We start from the raw sequence: 21904 nt of genomic DNA on the forward strand, positions 1-21904 counted from the left end.
AAAACTCGTGCATGTGTTACTGACAGTTCTTTAGTAAGGGCAATGACATATTTTACCAAAGTATCACTTCCTAAGGCTAGCTGTTGTGGAAAATATTGACCCAACCTTGGAGGCCCCCCAAAAAGAATCTCGTATGGTGTGAGTTTAGTGGGACCCCTTGGAGTGTTTCTGACTGAGTATAAGGCAATGGGCAAAATGTCTGTCCAAGGGAGTCTGACCTCCTGACTGGCTTTCAGTATTTTATTTTTCAAGGTGCCATTCAATCTTTCTACTTTCCCACTGCTCTGAGGGTGATATGGAGTATGTAAACCCAAATCCGCTCCCACCAGTGTCCATAGTTCCTTAGTCAGTGCTGCAGTGAACGCAGGTCCTTGGTCACTCTCAATTACCTCTGGGACCCCATATCTGCAGACTACTTCAGTCATCAGTCTCTTAACAGTCACTCTGGCAGTCATGTTTGTTACTGGATAGGCTTCGGGCCATCCTGAGAACATGTCAGTCACTACCAGTACATACTCGTACTTCCCTACTTTTGGCATTTGAATGTGATCAATCTGAATCCTCTGAAAGGGATAAAGTGGTTTAGCCAAATGTTTCTGAGTAACTTTCTGAGGCGGTGCTGGATTGCATGTTGCACACACAAGGCAGGACTTGCAATATTTTTGGGTAACAGTAGAGATTCCAGGTGCCATATAAGTCTTCCAAATTAGGTCATTCATCTGATTCTTGCCTCTGTGGGTGATACCGTGTGCCCATTCTGTCACTGAAGGGTACAGATTACGGGGTAGACAGACCTTTTTGTTCATCCTCCAGACTCCATCCTCATCCTTTTTAGCTCCTCCTTCTTGCCATGACTTCTTCTCATCATCTGATGTCTTGTCTTGATGTAGATGGATGATCCTCATAAGAGAGCCTTTAGTCCCTTCTTCAGTGTCTTGTGACACGTACACCGCTGCTTTTTCTTTCCCAAATGGATCCACAGCATAGGTTTTTGCTGTTTTGTCAGCAAAGAAGTTCCCCCTTGCTTCTGGAGAATCCAATCTCCCGTGAGCTTTGATCTTGATCACTGCAACCTCCAAAGGTAGATCTAGAGCGGCCACAAGTTCTTGTATGATAGCAGCATGTTTTACAGGAGTTCCACTGGACGTTAGGTATCCTCTGGCTGCCCAGATACTGCCGAAGTCATGAGCCACTCCAAAAGCGTATCTTGAATCCGTGTAGATGTTGACCACCTTCTCCGTCGCTTCCTGACAAGCCAACGTCAAAGCTTTAAGTTCCGCTTCTTGTGCAGACATGTGCGGTGGTAGCGATCCAGCTGAGATGACCTGGTCATGTGTAACCACGGCATACCCCGTATGGAATCTTCCGGTTTCATCTGCAAATCTGGAACCATCAGTGAAGAACGTCAGGTCAGCATGTGGGAGTGGGTCTTCAGACACGTTTTTCTTGGAGGCTGCTTCTTCCTGCATTTGTTCGAGACAGTCATGATCCTCTGTGTGTGTAGAGGCATCTTCTCCGAGAGCATCAGTATCATCATCCACATCCCCCCTGGAAAGAGGAAGCAGCGTGGACGGGTTGAGGATGGTGCAGCGGACAAGAGTGACATTATCCGGAATCAAGAGGGAACATTGGAGTCTCATATGACGCTGTAGCGACAGGTGTTTAGGTTGAGTCTGGCCTAGAATAGCTTTTATGTCGTGTGGAGCCATTAAGAGAACCGGATGTCCTAAGATGATATCAGAAGTTTTGTCCAGAAGCATATGTGCAGCATGAACAGCTCTGAGGCAAGTCGGGGAAGCTTGAGACACAGAGTCCAGGCGGGCAGAGTAGTAGCCGATTGGTCTTGTTCTTCCCCCATGTTTTTGTGCTAGGACTCCGGAAGCATGTCCTGCTACTTCATTGACAAACAAGTAAAAAGGTAGTTGATAATTTGGGATTCCAAGAGCTGGTGCAGACTGTATGGCCTGTTTAAGAGCATAGAAGGCTTCAACAGATTTGGGACATAGTGGAAATGCTGACGTCTTAAGGTCATCGTACAACGGTTGCATCAGCTTGGAGGCGTCTGGAATCCATTGGCGACAATATGTGATAAGTCCCAAAAAAGCTTGTAACTGCTTAGGTCCTTTTGGTAGAGGAATGGTCTTAATAGCAAGCTTCCTTTCATCCGTTAGGTGTTTCAATTTCGGAGAGAGACAGTGACCTAAAAACACGACTTTAGGCTGACACCACTGGACTTTGTTGAGGGACACCTTACAGTTTTGTTGTGCAAGATGAAGAAGAAGACTGAGACTTGACTCTTCAGCGGTCGCCTGATTAGGACAGCATAGTAGGAGATCATCCACATATTGAAGGAGGACAACTTGATGGTTAATCTCTCTCCATGGCTGTAGACAAGTGGCAAGGGCCTGAGAGAAATGACTTGGTGAGTTCTGTGCTCCTTGTGGTAAGACCGTCCAGGTATATTGTGATCCTCTGTAAGTGAAAGCAAACAGGTACCAATCTTCTGAATGCAGTGGTATGCTGAAGAAAGCATTGGCCAGGTCTATGACAGTGAAACGTTCTGCATCTGATGGTATTTCCGACAGCAATGTATGTGGATTGGGCACAATTGGACTTTCTAGTACAGTTGCTGCATTAACAGCCCGGAGATCTTGAACCATACGATACTTTGGAGCTTCTCCTTTTAATGTCCTCTTCTTTACTGGAAACAAAGGTGTGTTACAGGGAGAGTTACATTTGACTAGTGCCCCGTTCTCCAAGAGAGTCTTGATTTGAGTGGCTAAAGACTCTTCTTGGACAGATTTGAGTGGATATTGGGGCACTCTTGGAAGCTGAGCTCCAGGTTTAAGAATGACCCGCACCGGGGGCACAGCAAGACGTCCAATATCTTCAGGGCCAGTAGACCATAGAGTAGATGGAACTTGTGACATTACTTCTGGCGGAACACTCGAGACTGTTTTAGCAGCTTCATCCATCATCATAAGCAGAGGTGCAGCTTGAAGTTGACACTCTTCGCTCGGATCGAGCGGGTCAGTGATGGTGATGGTGAGACCATCTGATGAATAAGCTATAGTTGCTCTCAGCTTTTGGAGAAGGTCTGCTCCCAGAAGGTTGGTAGGACAAGTGGGGGACACTACTAGACGCATAAACATATCTTCGTATGGTCCAACCTGTATCTTACGGGTGAGCTTGTTAGAAGTAGGCTTGCCATCCACTCCCACGCATGTCACGGCTTCAGAGGATATCAGATCGGGAAAAGGCAGGTCCTGTAATCTGATAACACTTCTGGCTGCACCTGTATCCACAAGAAACGGTAAGGGTTTGCCTTGAACGTTGATAGTTACTTTGGCTATAGGACCAGACATGGAAGCCAAAGTAGTGGACACGGGCTTGCCCTTGTCCTATCGGGTACTTAGATCCATCAGAGCTGCGGTGTGATTGACATCGGGATGCATCTGAGCTTGTAGTGGTCGTTCGTAGTATTGGTCATTGTAACGAGGATAGTTGAATCTGCGATTATCATCGTTGTGATTCCTGAATCTGCGTCTTGGGAAAGGGACCCTACAATCTCGTTTTCGGTGACCTGGGTTGCCACAATTGAAGCAGACGTCTTTGCTACGAGGTGATAGAAGTTGCTGGTTTTGATATTGCACATCAGTCCATAGAATATGGGTCTTTTTGTTTGAGGGTATCAATTTCTCAGGGAGTGTTTTTTCGAATCCCTTAGCTATTGTTAAAACATCCTTAGGATCCAATGTAGCATATTCAGGTCTGATTGCTTGAAATTGCTTCCTCAGGGCTTCTCGTAGGCCTTCAACAAAAGAGGAGACGAGCAGTGTCCGTTGAACTTTTATTTGGTTACTGAAGCCAAGGTCATTAAACATTTGGGCTAAACGAGCATGATATCTCTCCACTGATTCCCCTGGTTCCTGCGTGACATCCTTGAAAGATGTTGACTGATCCGCCAACTTATCCGAGGCCCATGTCTTAAGTTGTTGGCAAAACAAAATACCAGAGTCCCATGTGGTGTCACTGGCAAGTGAGGCATCATTGAATGCGGCCTCCATAACAGGCCAATATGCATCGCCCGCTTTAAGATTTGCCAGGGAAATGAGATCTTGCCACGTGGCTGAGTAATTCCTTTGTATTTGAAGCATGCTCCTGTAGAAAGGCATCGGCTGTTTTTCTGGATCTGGAAGTTGGTTCAACAGAGTAGCAGCTTGCTGGGGTGTAAACTTGACATAGAGGGTGGGCTCTTCAGACATGAGCATCGGCACTGTTGGTGGCGGCACCTGAGGCGGGAGTAGAGATGGCACCGCGAGTACAGATGTAATCCCTTGTTTATGAGGAGCAGGAGGAGGTAACAGTCCTGGAATGAGGGGCTCTATTTGGGCAGCTCCAGTATCATGGTGTGGGGTCCAGGTGATGCAGGCAGTCTTAAAAGCTTTAACAGTCCTGTCTTCATTACTAATTAACCTGATTTCAGAAAGGCAGCAAATGCTTGGTGGGCTACACTTGTTTATTATAATTTCAACGATTTCCCTTGTACATGCATGAACAGGGAAACCGAAAATGCCAACACCAATGGCGGGAATTGTCAAGGTCTCAATGTGCTCACTAATATTTGCATACTCTAAAATGCGAGTTATTGCTGCACGAAGTTGTTGAGCACTAACGTCTGGATGAATAGGGTCATAAGTAGGGGTCACAGCATGTATGATCATTCTACATGGAAGATTGCCAGCTTTAGTCACCGCTATGTCCCCAACAGCTATCTGACCACGTGACTCAACAATGATATGACTGTCAGCTTGAATAGTCGCCCCTCCTGCTTCCACTATAGCTCTAGCTACACCTCCATTGTGCTCTAACCGAGAATTGGCAGCATTAACAATAGCGTCTGTCTCCATTGTTGTTATATCACCCTTTCCCACCACTAACAAGGGTCCCTCAGGAAGTTCTTTTTCAAAAATAGGTTGCCAACATTCCCTCCCCTTTGTGCTTCCTGTGCTATTGGTATCCCCCTCCCACATTGAGCCCCCCCTTGATACAGTCGCCACCGTCCCATACAGGTGTGCGCTTGGCTGCGAGACAGCCTGTGAGGTACTGGGCATAGGGTTATGTAGGCTGCGTGAGAGTGCTGTTGTGGAAGCATTGGGAGGAGAGGCCGCTGCTTGGAGCATCTCATGTGGGTGTGCGGCTAAATTGGCAGTGGAAGTGACAGTAGAAAGGGTAGGTGCTGGGGACGATCCAGGTGGGAGGACTGCTGGATTCACAACAGGAGTGATAGAGGAAAGGGTTGGTGCCCCATTGGAAACAACAGAGATAGGAAACATGGGTAAAGCCTGTTCACTTCCCGAAGGAATATAGTATTGGCCGTTAGTGGTCATTACTGGGTAACAAGGATTTGGTGATGTGGTGTGTAGCCTTAATCTGAGATGTTCACCACCAGGAGCAGCACATTCGCCATCCACAACATGGCTGCCGTCAGAATTAACACCTTTGCCATCCACAACATGGCTGCCGTCAGAATTATATTTACCACCACCAAGATGGCTGCCGTCAGAATTAACACCTTTGCCATCCACAACATGGCTGCCGTCAGAATTATATTTACCACCACCAAGATGGCTGCCGTCAGAATTATATTTACCACCACCAAGATGGCTGCCATTACATTTAGCACCTGGCTCTGGGCCACCATTTTGGCTGCTATTACATTTAACACATTGGCCATTAACAAAATGGCGACCATTACATTTACCACATGGCTCTGAGCCACCATTTTGGCTGCTATCACATTTAACACATTGGCCATTAACAAAATGGCGACCATTACATTTACCACATGGCTCTGAGCCACCATTTTGGCTGCTATTACATTTAACACATTGGCCATTAACAAAATGGCGACCATTACATTTACCACATGGCTCTGAGCCACCATTTTGGCTGCTATCACATTTAACACATTGGCCATTAACAAAATGGCGACCATTACATTTACCACATGGCTCTGAGCCACCATTATACGGTGGTGGCCGCTCACAGGATATATTTTTGTAATACACATAGGTCAAAACTCTACCTCTTTTTTTCCTTTCCTCCTCTATCCAATTTTCTCTATACAAACTTTCAGAGACTCTTTCCCATGCCCTAGCAGTAGACAACAATCCATTATCTTCTAGGATACCTTTTCTTTCTTTCAAGACAAGCTTCCAGTCCAGGGGCTGCAACCTTCCCCCTTCTGGCATTCCACACAACTTCATAAGCTTTTTACATTGCTTAATATGACTCTTCCCTTCACGAGTCGCTACTAATGTGCATGAGTCTAACTTGCCATCTGAATTTGGCTTAGTGCCTATACGGCAGAACTGCATTAATTTCTCCATCTTTCTATAGATATATATCTATCTATCAAGATAACAAACACCAAACAAACAATAAGACGGGGGAGATGACTCAAACCTGAGATTCTAAAGGGAACTGAGTCTGCAGTACTCAGCTCCTATTGCTTCTTGTCACGTGGTCCCTGTCTGACTTCCGTGCTCCGTACTTTACAAACCAATTATTCCCTACTTTGTCAAATTGCTCCCTAACTTACCGGTCCCCGTGCAGAGTCAACTCACTCGATGTCACGGGGCAAAAAAAGAAAAACTATAAATTTAATTGGCCCAAACTGAGCCAACTCGCTCCAAGTTTCAATGAGCCGCTACACAATTTATTATGCCCGAACTGAGCCAACTCGCTCCAAGATTTACCGGGTCCCCCTAGGCCGAGTCAATTCACTCAAGGTCCTAGTCCTCTTGTACAGAACTGAAAATCTTATCACAGGCGACAACCGTATACCACAGACAAAAATTATTATTATTCTACACTTGCTTGCTTTCCTTCTTTAAAAACAAACCTGCCCTGTTCCAAACACAATGGTTCTCTTTCTGTAAACACTTGCTTTGTCTTTCCTAGAAACCTTCTTTGTTCCAAACACAATGCTTTTCTTTAACTACCAGTACATACCCTGTTTTTCCTGTTTTATCACTTGCCTGTAGCCCTCTGTAAACACTAACCTGCTTTGACTGTCCTTACACAATATTTCTCTTCTTTACTACCAATCATCTCCCCTCTTCACAACATGTAACAGGCAGTAGGCAACTAAAACGTGACGGTTCTTGCAATTAAATGACCAGCAGCGGAGATACCCTTTCTGCCGTCTTACAGATACCAAGAAAACCGGACACGGTCAGGCAATCTGCACAGGATACCCCGAAAGACACAGGTAAAGACTACAGATTATAAAAATCAGCAGACTTACCGTGTTCTGTTAAGGAGTTGATCAGTCTCCAGATTCGGGGTACTCAGTGCATCCAGCCGTTCCAGTCGCCGGTTTCCAGGGTTCAGGGCTCTTCCTCTGCTGGCCCCCCGTTGGGCGGCCAAATATTATGGTTGAACAATTAATATAAATGTTCAATTCTCTAGTTGCCTACTCCTGGCCTAATGTATATTGATCATGTGCACTAAAGAAATACACCAGACACAGTCAGCTGTAACTCTCCTTGATCAATGTATGGCTCAGCTCCAAGAAAAAATTTATTAGTCAAACACAATGTTATATATCTCCTGTAAGGGGGCTCGGTTAGTTCTAAAATGGGAGTGATCGGATGTATTCCATTGGTTAGTGGGTTGGGCATGAGCAAGTCCATGGGCGGATCCATGAGGTCATCAAGGTGGGTTGGTCCGTGAGGTCATCAAAGTGGGCGTCACTGTGGGTGGATCCATGAGGTCATCTGGGTGGGCGTCATCTTGGATACCAGACCGCATGGTCTGCTGAAACAGGAAATGGCAGCCATCTTCAGTGTCTTCATTGTTCATATACCTGAGCACACGGCTCTGGTAGAGGAGATGGCAGCCATCTTAAGTGTCTTACTTTGTCTGAGGAAAACTTATGTAAGGTTAAACAATACATGTTATGGGTTGCTTCCCTCCATTACCTTATGTGTTGAGGTTAATTAAGTATTTGATCTTATGGCTCTCCTCAACAGTACCGCCCTTTTATCCTGTAGGTTTCCTGTCCCTGAAGGGCGGATTCCATCTCTCTGGTAGTGCTGTCATGGGCGACTGAGAAAACAGGGACCATCGAGCCTGTCTAGGGTTCAGCCGCTTGGCCGACTCGAGGTAAATCAGATTCTTATGATCGGTCAAGACCACAACGCGGTGCTTGGCTCCCTCAAGCCAATGTCGCCACTCCTCATATGCCCACTTCATAGCCAACAACTCCCGATTGCCGACATCATAATTGCGTTCCGCCGGCGAAAACTTTCGGGAAAAGAAGGCACATGGTTTCATCAAGGAACCATCAGAATTCCTCTGTGACAAAACGGCCCCTGCCCCAATCTCAGAAGCGTCAACCTCAACCTGAAAAGGAAGAGACACATCCGGCTGACGCAAGACAGGGGCAGAAGTAAATCGGCGCTTAAGCTCCTGAAAGGCCTCAACAGCCTCAGAGGACCAATTTGTCACATCAGCGCCTTTCTTCGTCAAATCGGTCAGGGGCTTAACCACACTAGAGAAGTTGGCAATGAAACGGCGATAAAAATTAGCAAAGCCCAAAAATTTCTGAAGGCTCTTCACAGATGTGGGTTGAATCCAGTCATGAATGGCTTGGACCTTAACAGGATCCATTTCTATAGACGAAGGAGAAAAAATAAACCCCAAAAAAGAGACCTTCTGAACTCCAAATAGGCACTTAGACACCTTCACAAATAAAGCATTATCACGAAGGATCTGGAATACCATCCTGACCTGCTTCACATGAGACTCCCAATCGTTGGAAAAAATCAAAATATCATCCAAATACACAATCAAGAATTTATCAAGATAATTGCGGAAAATGTCATGCATGAAGGACTGAAATACAGAAGGAGCATTAGGAAAGCCCGAAAGGCATCACCAGGTATTCAAAATGGCCTTCGGGCGTATTAAATGCAGTTTTCCATTCGTCACCCTGTTTAATACGAACAAGATTATATGCCCATCGAAGGTCAATCTTGGTAAACCAACTAGCCCCCTTAATCCGAGCAAACAAATCCGAGCGCAAAGGTAAAGGGTATTGGAATTTGACCGTGATCTTATTAAGAAGGCGATAATCAATACAGGGTCTCAAGGACCCATCCTTCTTGGCAACAAAAAAGAATCCCGCTCCCAATGGTGAGGAAGACGGCCGAATATGCCCCTTCTCCAAAGACTCCTTAACATAGCTCCGCATGGCGGCATGCTCTGGCACAGACAGATTGAAGAGTCGGCCCTTAGGGAACTTAGAGCCTGGAATCAAGTCAATAGCACAATCACAGTCCCTATGTGGAGGAAGGGAACTAGACTTGGGCTCATCGAATACATCCTGGAAATCTGACAAAAATTCAGGAACATCAGAAGAAGGGGAAGAGGAAATTGACATTAAAGGAACGTCACTATGTACCCCTTGACAACCCCAACTAGTCACATACATCGATTTCCAATCCAACACTGGATTGTGTACTTGTAACCATGGAAAACCCAGTACAACAACATCATGTAAATTATGCAACACCAGAAAACGACAATCTTCCTGATGTGCTGGAGCCATGCACATAGTCAGCTGAGTCCAATACTGAGGTTTATTCTTGGCCAACGGTGTAGCATCAATACCCCTCAAGGGAATAGGACTCTGCAAAGGCTGCAAAGAAAAACCACAGCGCCTGGCGAATTCTAAGTCCATTAAGTTCAGGGCAGCGCCTGAATCCACAAATGCCATGACAGAAAAAGATGACAATGAGCAAATCAGGGTCACAGACAGGAGAAACTTAGGCTGTACAGTACTAATGGTAACAGATCTAGCGACCCTCTTAGTACGCTTAGGGCAATCAGAAATGAGCAGAATCCCCACAGTAAAAACACAGCCCATTCTGACGTCTGTATCCCCTCTGTTCCGCTCTAGTCAGAATCCTATCACATTGCATAGGCTCAGGACTCTGTTCAGAGGATGCTGCCATATGGTACACCACTTTGCGCTCGCGCAGGCGCCGATCGATCTGAATAGCTAGAGACATAGATTGGCTCAGACCAACAGGCGTGGGGAACCCCACCATAACATCTTTAAGGGCTTCAGAAAGACCCTTTCTGAAAATTGCTGCCAGAGCGTCCTCATTCCATTTAGTGAGCACAGACCATTTTCTAAATTTCTGGCAGTATAATTCTGCCACTTCCTGACCCTGGCACAGGGCCAACAAGGTTTTTTCCGTATGATCCACAGAGTTAGGTTCGTCATACAATAATCCGAGCGACTGAAAAAATGCATTCTACATTAAGCAATGCCGGATCCCCTGACTCAAGGGAGAATGCCCAGTCCTGAGGGTCACCACGCAGCAGAGAAATAACTATTTTAACTTGCTGAGTGGGGTCACCAGAGGAACGGGGTTTCAGAGCAAAAAACAATTTGCAGTTATTTTTAAAGTTCAAAAACTTAGATCTATCCCCGTAAAACAAATCTGGAGTAGGAATTCTAGGCTCTAAGGCTGGAGTCTGAACAACATAATCTTGGATAGTCTGTACTCTTGCAGCAAGCTGATCCACACGAGAAAACGAACCCTGAACATCCATGTCCGCGCCCAAATCCTGAACCACCCAGAGATTAAGAGGAAAGAAAAAGACAAAACAGACTAAAGAAAAAAAAAATGGCTCAGAACTCTTTTTCTTTTCCTTCTTTTGAGATGCATTCAACTCATTTTTGGCCAGTTGTACTGTTATGGACTGGTGGTTTAGAAGCGACATGCGACTAGCTCTGAGCAGGTGGTAACTATACAGACCGCAGTTCCTGATCTTAACACAACACTAGCAGTAGCCGTGGGATGTTCCTGCCACTCCCTGGACACCTCGTCACAGCCGGAGAACTAGCTATCCCTAAAGGTAGAAACAGGAAAGCTATCTTGCCTCAGAGAAAATCCCCAAAGGATACACAGCCCCCCACAAATAATGACTGTGAGAGGAGAAGGAAATGACATACGTAGTATGAAACAAGATTTAGCAAAGGAGGCCTGTTGTGAAATTGGATTTTGGGCTCCCCCGGTGGCCACTGGTGGAATTGAACTGGTGTGCATCATCCCCTCTGTTCACCTGTTTCCATCAGGATGTGGGAGTCGCTATTTAACCTTGCTCCTCCGTCACTTCCATGCCGGTCAACATTGTAATCAGAAGCCTTTCTGTGCATGTTCCTGCTGCTAGACAACTCCCAGCTAAGTTGGACTTTAGTCCTCGTTTGTTTTTGCATTTTGTTCCAGTTCACTGCTGTAGTTTCGTTTCTGTGTCTGGAAAGCTCTTGTGATCTGAAATTGCCACTCTGATGTTATGAGTTAATACTAGAGTCTTAAAGTAATTTCAGGATGGTATTTTGATAGGGTTTTCAGCTGACCATGAAAGTGCCCTTTCTGTCTTCCTGCTATCTAGTAAGCGGACCTCAATTTTGCTAAACCTATTTTCATACTACGTTTGTCATTTCATCTAAAATCACCACCAATATATGTGGGGGCCTCTGTCTGCCTATCGGGGAAACTTCTCTAGAGGTGAGCCAGGACTGTGTTTTCCTCTGCCAGGATTAGTTAGTCCTCCGGCCGGCGCTGGGCGTCTAGGGATAAAAAAACGTAGGCAACGCTACCCGGCTACTGTTAGTTGTGCGGCAGGTTTAGTTCATGGTCAGTTTAGTTTCCATCCTTCCAAGAGCTGGTACTTATGTTTGCTGGCCTATGTTCTCTTGCCATTGAGAACCATAACAGTTTGACCGGCCTTAAAAAGGGTTAAATTAATTGACAGAGAAAGGAGAGAAAAGAGAAGTCTGCTGAAGATTTTTTTTTTTTTTCCCCTTCCCTTCAGTTCTGAGTGTGCTTGTAATTGAATCTCTTGCAAGTCTGCCTATATTGCAGCCTTTCTCTCTCTCTCTCTCCTTCTAATCCTGGAATGGCTCTGTGTTCACCTGTTTAAAATGGATATTCAGAGTTTAGCTGCAGGTTTGAATAATCTCACCACGAAAGTTCAAAATTTACAAGATTTTGTTGTTCATGTTCCTATATCTGAACCTAGAATTCCTTTGCCTGAATTTTTCTCGGGGAATAGATCTTGCTTTCAAAATTTCAAAAATAATTGCAAGCTGTTTTTGTCCCTGAAATCTCGCTCTGCTGGAGATCCTGCTCAGCAGGTCAGGATTGTGATTTCCTTGCTCCGGGGCGACCCTCAGGATTGGGCTTTTGCATTGGCTCCAGGGGATCCTGCGTTGCTCAATGTGGATGCGTTTTTTCTGGCCTTGGGGTTGCTTTATGAGGAACCTCAGTTAGAGCTTCAGGCGGAAAAGGCCTTGATGTCCCTATCTCAGGGGCAAGACGAAGCTGAAATATACTGCCAGAAATTCCGTAAATGGGCTGTGCTTACTCAGTGGAATGAGTGCGCCCTGGCGGTGAATTTCAGAGAGGGTCTCTCTGATGCCATTAAGGATGTTATGGTGGGGTTCCCTGTGCCTGCGGGTCTGAATGAGTCCATGACAATGGCTATCCAGATCGATAGGCGTCTGCGGGAGCGCAAACCTGTGCACCATTTGGCGGTGTCTACTGAGAAGACGCCAGAGAATATGCAATGTGATAGAATTCTGTCCAGAAGTGAACGGCAGAATTTAAGACGAAAAAATGGGTTGTGCTTCTATTGCGGTGATTCAACTCATGTTATATCAGCATGCTCTAAGCGTACTAAGAAGCTTGATAAGTCTGTTTCAATTGGCACTTTACAGTCTAAGTTTATTCTATCTGTGACCCTGATTTGTTCTTTATCATCTATTACCGCGGATGCCTATGTCGACTCTGGCGCCGCTTTGAGTCTTATGGATTGGTCCTTTGCCAAACGCTGTGGGTATGATTTGGAGCCTCTTGAAACTCCTATACCCCTGAAGGGGATTGACTCCACCCCATTGGCTAGTAATAAACCACAATACTGGACACAAGTAACTATGCGGATTAATCCGGATCATCAGGAGATTATTCGCTTTCTTGTGCTGTATAACCTACATGATGTGTTGGTGCTTGGATTGCCATGGCTGCAATCTCATAACCCAGTCCTTGACTGGAAAGCTATGTTTGTGTTAAGCTGGGGATGTAAGGGGAAGCATGGGGACGTACCTGTGGTTTCCATTTCATCATCTATTCCCTCTGAGATTCCTGAATTCTTGACTGAATATCGTGACGTTTTTGAAGAACCTAAGCTTGGTTCATTACCTCCGCACCGGGAGTGCGATTGTGCCATAGATTTGATTCCGGGTAGTAAATACCCTAAGGGTCGTTTATTTAATCTGTCTGTGCCTGAACATGCTGCTATGCGAGAATATATAAAGGAGTCCTTGGAAAAGGGACATATTCGTCCTTCGTCATCTCCCTTAGGAGCCGGTTTTTTCTTTGTGGCTAAGAAAGATGGCTCTTTGAGACCGTGTATTGATTATCGGCTTTTGAATAAAATCACGGTTAAATATCAATATCCGTTGCCACTGCTGACTGATTTGTTTGCTCGCATAAAGGGGGCCAAGTGGTTCTCTAAGATAGATCTCCGTGGGGCGTATAATTTGGTGCGAATTAAGCAGGGGGATGAGTGGAAGACCGCATTTAATACGCCCGAGGGCCACTTTGAGTATTTGGTGATGCCTTTTGGTCTTTCAAATGCCCCTTCAGTCTTTCAGTCCTTTATGCATGACATTTTCCGTGATTATTTGGATAAATTTATGATTGTGTATCTGGATGATATTTTGATTTTTTTCGGATGACTGGGACTCTCATGTCCAGCAGGTCAGGAGGGTTTTTCAGGCTTTGCGGTCTAATTCCTTGTGTGTGAAGGGTTCTAAGTGCGTTTTTGGGGTTCAAAAGATTTCCTTTTTGGGATATATTTTTTCCCCCTCTTCCATCGAGATGGATCCTGTCAAGGTTCAGGCTATTTGTGATTGGACGCAACCCTCTTCTCTTAAGAGTCTTCAGAAATTTTTGGGCTTTGCTAACTTTTATCGTCGATTTATTGCTGGTTTTTCTGATGTTGTTAAACCATTGACTGATTTGACTAAGAAGGGTGCTGATGTTGCTGATTGGTCCCCTGCTGCTGTGGAGGCCTTTCGGGAGCTTAAGCGCCGCTTTTCTTCCGCCCCTGTGTTGCGTCAGCCTGATGTTGCTCTTCCTTTTCAGGTTGAGGTCGACGCTTCTGAAATCGGAGCTGGGGCAGTTTTGTCGCAGAGAAGTTCCGATTGTTCCGTGATGAGACCTTGTGCCTTTTTCTCGCGTAAATTTTCGCCCGCCGAGCGGAATTATGATGTTGGGAATCGGGAGCTTTTGGCCATGAAGTGGGCTTTTGAGGAGTGGCGTCATTGGCTTGAGGGGGCTAGACATCAGGTGGTGGTATTGACTGACCACAAAAATCTAATTTATCTTGAGTCCGCCAGACGCCTGAATCCTAGACAGGCGCGCTGGTCGTTGTTTTTCTCTCGGTTTAATTTTGTGGTGTCCTACCTGCCGGGTTCTAAGAATGTTAAGGCGGATGCCCTTTCTAGGAGTTTTGAGCCTGACTCCCCTGGTAACTCTGAACCTACAGGTATCCTTAAGGATGGAGTGATATTGTCTGCCGTTTCTCCAGACCTGCGGCGGGCCTTGCAGGAGTTTCAGGCGGATAGACCTGATCGTTGCCCACCTGGTAGACTGTTTGTTCCTGATGATTGGACCAGTAAAGTCATTTCTGAGGTTCATTCTTCTGCGTTGACAGGTCATCCTGGAATCTTTGGTACCAGGGATTTGGTGGCAAGGTCCTTCTGGTGGCCTTCCCTGTCTCGAGATGTGCGATGCTTTGTGCAGTCTTGTGACGTTTGTGCTCGGGCCAAGCCTTGTTGTTCTCGGGCTAGTGGATTGTTGTTGCCCTTGCCTATCCCGAAGAGGCCCTGGACGCACATCTCGATGGATTTTATTTCGGATCTTCCTGTTTCTCAGAAGATGTCTGTCATCTGGGTGGTGTGTGACCGTTTCTCTAAGATGGTCCATTTGGTTCCCCTGCCTAAGTTGCCTTCTTCTTCCGAGTTGGTTCCTCTGTTTTTTCAAAATGTGGTCCGTTTGCATGGTATTCCGGAGAATATCGTTTCTGACAGAGGTACCCAATTCGTGTCTAGATTTTGGCGAGCATTCTGTGCTAGGATGGGCATAGATTTGTCTTTCTCGTCTGCTTTCCATCCTCAGACTAATGGCCAGACCGAGCGGACGAATCAGACCTTGGAGACATATTTGAGGTGTTTTGTGTCTGCAGATCAGGATGATTGGGTTGCTTTTTTGCCTTTAGCGGAGTTTGCCCTCAATAATCGGGCCAGCTCTGCCACCTTGGTGTCTCCTTTTTTCTGTAATTCGGGGTTTCATCCTCGATTTTCTTCTGGTCAGGTGGAATCTTCGGATTGTCCTGGAGTGGATGCTGTGGTGGAGAGGTTGCATCAGATTTGGGGGCAGGTAGTGGACAATTTGAAGTTGTCCCAGGAGAAGACTCAGCTTTTTGCCAACCGCCGGCGTCGGGTTGGTCCTCGGCTTTGTGTTGGGGACTTGGTGTGGTTGTCTTCTCGTTTTGTCCCTATGAGGGTTTCTTCTCCTAAGTTTAAGCCTCGGTTCATCGGCCCGTACAAGATATTGGAGATTCTTAACCCTGTGTCCTTCCGTTTGGACCTCCCTGCATCTTTTTCTATTCATAATGTTTTTCATCGGTCATTGTTGCGCAGGTATGAGGTACCGGTTGTGCCTTCCGTTGAGCCTCCTGCTCCGGTGTTGGTTGAGGGCGAGTTGGAGTACGTTGTGGAAAAAATCTTGGACTCCCGTGTTTCCAGACGGAAACTCCAGTATCTGGTCAAATGGAAGGGATACGGTCAGGAGGATAATTCTTGGGTGACTGCCTCTGATGTTCATGCCTCCGATCTGGTCCGTGCCTTTCATAGGGCTCATCCTGATCGCCCTGGTGGTTCTGGTGAGGGTTCGGTGCCCCCTCCTTGAGGGGGGGTACTGTTGTGAAATTGGATTTTGGGCTCCCCCGGTGGCCACTGGTGGAATTGAACTGGTGTGCATCATCCCCTCTGTTCACCTGTTTCCATCAGGATGTGGGAGTCGCTATTTAACCTTGCTCCTCCGTCACTTCCATGCCGGTCAACATTGTAATCAGAAGCCTTTCTGTGCATGTTCCTGCTGCTAGACAACTCCCAGCTAAGTTGGACTTTAGTCCTCGTTTGTTTTTGCATTTTGTTCCAGTTCACTGCTGTAGTTTCGTTTCTGTGTCTGGAAAGCTCTTGTGATCTGAAATTGCCACTCTGATGTTATGAGTTAATACTAGAGTCTTAAAGTAATTTCAGGATGGTATTTTGATAGGGTTTTCAGCTGACCATGAAAGTGCCCTTTCTGTCTTCCTGCTATCTAGTAAGCGGACCTCAATTTTGCTAAACCTATTTTCATACTACGTTTGTCATTTCATCTAAAATCACCACCTGTTGTGAATTTGGATTCTGGGCTCCCCCGGTGGCCGCTTGTGGAATTGGACTTGTCATCCTCTTTCCTGTTTCACCTGGTTCCATCAGTAGTGGGTGTCGCTATTTAAGCTCATTTCTCTGGTGGTTTCTTGCCGGTCATCAATGTTATCTGATGCCTCTCAGTGCTTGTTCCTGCTTCTAGACAACTACTAGATAAGTTGGACTTTTGTCCATGTTTTGTTTTGCCTATTTGTTCCAGTTCACAGCTGAAGTTTTGTTACTGTGTCTGGAAAGCTCTCGTTGATCAGGGATTGCTACTCTGGCGTTATGAGTTAATGCCAGAGTTTAAGGTAATCTCTGGATGGTGTTTTGTTAGTGTTTTTCTGCTGACCATGAAAGTATACTATCTGTCTTCTGCTATCTAGTAAGCGGACCTCAAATTTGCTAAGACTATTTTCCTGCTGCGTTTGTTGTTTCATCTGAACTCACCGTCATTATATGTGGGGGGCTACTGTCTTCTTTGGAATATTTCTCTAGAGGTGAGCCAGGTCTTATATTTCCCTCTGCTAGCTATTTAGGTCTTAGGCCAGAGCTGGGCATCTAGCTTTAAATAGGAAATGCTACCTGGCTATTTCTAGTTGCGCGGCAGGCTTAGTTCATGGTCAGTATAGTTCCATCTTCCGAGAGCTTGTCCCTCTATAGGCTTGCTATGATCTCTGCCTGCAGAGATCACGACAGTTTGACCGGCCCATAAAGTGTTAAAGACCCAGGTTGAGAAAGGAGAGTTATAAGAAGTCTGCTGGAATTTTTTTTTTTTTTTTTTTTTTTCCTCCAGTCTGCCTTGCTGCAGTCTTTTTTCTCTCTCTCCTCCTAATCTCTGTATGGCTCTGTGTGCACCTGACAATAATGGATCTCCAGAGTGTATCTGCGGGTTTGAATAATCTCATCATGAAAGTACAAAATTTACAAGATTTTGTGGTACATGCTCCGGTATCTGAGCCGAGAATTCCTTTGCCGGAGTTCTTCACAGGGAATAGAGCTAGCTTCCAGAATTTTCGAAATAATTGTAAGCTTTATTTGTCCCTGAAGTCTCGTTCAGCTGGAGACCCTGCTCAGCAGGTTAGGATTGTGATTTCCTTGCTCAGGGGTGACCCTCAAGATTGGGCCTTCTCATTGCCAGCAGGGGATCCTGCGTTACGCGATGTGGATGCGTTTTTTCTGGCCTTGGGCTTGCTTTATGAGGAACCTCATTTGGAACTTCAGGCAGAAAAAACTTTGATGGCACTATCTCAGGGGCAAGACGAAGCTGAAGTTTTCTGCCAAAAATTCCGTAAATGGTCTGTGCTTACTCAGTGGAATGAGTGCGCCTTGGCGGCAACTTTCAGAGAAGGTCTCTCTGATGCCGTTAAGGATGTTATGGTGGGGTTCCCTGTGCCTGCAGGTCTGAATGAGTCCATGACAATGGCTATTCAGATTGATAGGCGTCTGCGGGAGCGCAAACCGGTGCACCATCTGGCGGTGTCTATGGAAAAGACGCCAGAAAGTATGCAGTGTGATAGAATTCTGTCCAGGAGCGAGCGACAGAATTTTAGACGGAAGAATGGATTGTGTTTCTATTGTGGGGATTCTACTCATGTTATATCAGCATGCTCTAGGCGTACAAAGAAGCTTGATAAGTCTGTTTCCATTGGCACCATTCAGTCTAAGTTTATTTTGTCTGTAACCCTGATTTGCTCTTTGTCATCCATTGCCACGGACGCCTATGTTGACTCTGGCGCCGCTCTGAGTCTTATGGATTGGTCCTTTGCCAATCGTTGTGGTTTTGATTTAGAGCCTTTGGAGACTCTTATTCCTCTGAAGGGGATTGACTCCACCCCATTGGCTAATAATAAACCACAATACTGGACACAAGTAACCATGCGTATCAATCCGGATCACCAGGAGATTATTCGTTTCCTGGTGCTGAATAATTTACATGACGATTTGGTACTGGGATTGCCATGGTTGCAGTCTCACAACCCAGTCTTGGACTGGAGAGCAATGTCTGTGTTGAGCTGGGGATGTAAGGGTATTCATGGGGACTTACCTTTGGTTTCTATTTCGTCGTCCATTCCCTCTGAAGTCCCTGAGTTCCTCTCTGATTATCAAGACGTCTTTGACGAACCCAAGCTTGGGTCGTTACCTCCGCACCGTGAGTGCGATTGTGCCATAGATTTGATACCGGGTTGTAAATATCCAAAGGGTCGTTTGTTTAATCTGTCTGTGCCGGAACATGCTGCTATGCGGGAATATATAAAGGAGTCTTTGGAAAAGGGACATATTCGTCCATCTTCTTCTCCCTTGGGAGCTGGGTTTTTCTTTGTCTCAAAAAAAGACGGCTCTTTGAGACCATGTATTGATTATCGGCTTCTGAATAAGATCACTGTTAAGTATCAATACCCATTGCCATTGCTTACTGATTTGTTTGCTCGTATAGAGGGTGCTAAGTGGTTCTCTAAAATTGATCTTCGTGGGGCGTATAATTTGGTGCGGATCAGGCAGGGGGATGAGTGGAAGACCGCATTTAATACGCCCGAGGGCCACTTTGAGTATTTGGTCATGCCTTTTGGTCTTTCTAATGCCCCTTCAGTTTTCCAGTCTTTTATGCATGATATTTTCCGCGATTTTCTGGATAAATTTATGATAATATATCTGGATGATATTCTGATTTTTTCTGATGACTGGGACTCTCATGTCCAGCAGGTCAGGAGAGTTTTTCAGGTTCTGCGGTCTAATTCTTTATGTGTGAAGGGGTCTAAGTGCGTTTTTGGGGTCCAGAAAATTTCCTTTTTGGGGTATATTTTTTCTCCCTCTTCCATTGAGATGGATCCCGTCAAGGTGCAGGCTATTTGTGACTGGACTCAGCCCTCCTCTCTTAAGGGTCTTCAGAGATTTTTGGGCTTTGCCAACTTTTACCGCCGATTTATTGCTGGTTTTTCGGATGTCGTTAAACCACTGACTGATTTGACCAGACAAGGCGCTGATGTTGCTAATTGGTCCCCTCATGCTGTAGAGGCCTTTCAGGAGCTTAAGCGCCGTTTTGCCTCTGCCCCTGTGTTGCGTCAGCCTGATGTGAATCTGCCTTTTCAGGTTGAGGTTGACGCTTCGGAGATCGGAGCTGGGGCAGTGTTGTCGCAGAAAGGTTCCGACTGCTCCGTCATTAGGCCTTGTGCCTTCTTTTCTCGCAAATTTTCGCCCGCAGAGCGGAATTATGATGTTGGGAATCGGGAGCTTTTGGCCATGAAGTGGGCGTTTGAGGAGTGGCGCCATTGGCTCGAGGGGGCTAGGCATCAGGTGGTGGTATTGACTGACCACAAAAATTTGATTTATCTTGAGACTGCCAGACGCCTGAATCCTAGACAGGCGCGCTGGTCTTTATTTTTTTCTCGTTTTAATTTTGTGGTGTCATACCTACCGGGTTCTAAGAATGTTAAGGCAGATGCCCTTTCTAGGAGTTTTGACCCGGACTCTCCTGGTAATTCTGAACCCACAGGTATCCTTAGGGAGGGAGTAATTTTGTCGGCCGTTTCTCCTGATCTGCGGCGGTCCTTGCAAGAGTTTCAGGCGGATAGACCGGATCGTTGTCCGCCTGATAGACTGTTTGTTCCGGATGATTGGACCAGCAGAGTCATCTCTGAGGTACATTCTTCTGCATTGGCAGGTCATCCCGGAATTTTTGGTACCAGGGATTTGGTGGCAAGATCCTTCTGGTGGCCTTCCCTGTCACGAGATGTGCGAGTCTTTGTGCAGTCATGTGACGTTTGTGCTCGGGCCAAGTCTTGTAGTTCTCGGGCTAGCGGACTGCTGTTGCCCTTGCCTATTCCTAAGAGGCCTTGGACACACATCTCGATGGATTTTATTTCAGATCTGCCTGTTTCCCAGAAGATGTCTGTCATCTGGGTGGTCTGTGACCGTTTCTCTAAAATGGTCCATTTGGTTCCTCTGCCCAAGTTGCCTTCTTCTTCTGAGTTGGTTCCTCTGTTTTTTCAGAATGTTGTCCGATTGCACGGTATTCCTGAGAATATTGTTTCTGACAGAGGTACCCAATTTGTGTCTAGATTTTGGCGGGCATTCTGTGCTAGGATGGGCATAGATTTGTCTTTTTCATCTGCTTTTCACCCTCAGACTAATGGCCAGACCGAGCGGACTAATCAGACCCTTGAGACATATCTGAGGTGTTTTGTCTCTGCTGACCAGGATGATTGGGTTGCTTTTTTGCCATTGGCAGAGTTTGCCCTCAATAATCGGGCCAGCTCTTCCACCTTGGTGTCCCCGTTTTTCTGTAATTCGGGGTTTCACCCTCGATTTTCCTCCGGTCAGGTGGAATCCTCGGATTGTCCTGGAGTGGATGCGGTGGTGGAGAGATTGCATCACATCTGGGGGCAGGTTATGGACAATTTGAAGTTGTCCCAGGAGAGGACTCAGCGTTTTGCCAACCGTCATCGTCGTGTTGGTTCTCGGCTTTGTGTTGGAGATTTGGTGTGGTTGTCTTCTCGTTTTGTCCCTATGAGGGTCTCTTCTCCTAAGTTTAAACCTCGGTTCATCGGCCCTTATAGAATATTGGAGATTCTTAATCCTGTTTCTTTCCGTTTGGACCTCCCTGCGTCCTTTTCCATTCATAACGTTTTTCATCGGTCGTTATTGCGCAGGTATGAGGTACCTGTTGTACCTTCAGTTGAGCCTCCTGCTCCGGTGTTGGTTGAGGGTGAGTTGGAGTACGTTGTGGAGAAAATTTTGGACTCTCGTGTTTCCAGACGGAGACTCCAGTATCTGGTCAACTGGAAGGGTTACGGCCAGGAGGATAATTCTTGGGTCAATGCATCTGATGTTCATGCTTCTGATCTTGTTCGTGCCTTCCATAAGGCTCATCCTGGTCGCCCTGGTGGATCTGGTGAGGGTTCGGTGCCCCCTCCTTGAGGGGGGGGTACTGTTGTGAATTTGGATTCTGGGCTCCCCCGGTGGCCGCTTGTGGAATTGGACTTGTCATCCTCTTTCCTGTTTCACCTGGTTCCATCAGTAGTGGGTGTCGCTATTTAAGCTCATTTCTCTGGTGGTTTCTTGCCGGTCATCAATGTTATCTGATGCCTCTCAGTGCTTGTTCCTGCTTCTAGACAACTACTAGATAAGTTGGACTTTTGTCCATGTTTTGTTTTGCCTATTTGTTCCAGTTCACAGCTGAAGTTTTGTTACTGTGTCTGGAAAGCTCTCGTTGATCAGGGATTGCTACTCTGGCGTTATGAGTTAATGCCAGAGTTTAAGGTAATCTCTGGATGGTGTTTTGTTAGTGTTTTTCTGCTGACCATGAAAGTATACTATCTGTCTTCTGCTATCTAGTAAGCG

The sequence above is a fragment of the Ranitomeya variabilis genome, chromosome 6 (assembly GCF_051348905.1).
Source record: "Ranitomeya variabilis isolate aRanVar5 chromosome 6, aRanVar5.hap1, whole genome shotgun sequence".
NCBI classification, from domain to species: domain Eukaryota; kingdom Metazoa; phylum Chordata; class Amphibia; order Anura; family Dendrobatidae; genus Ranitomeya; species Ranitomeya variabilis.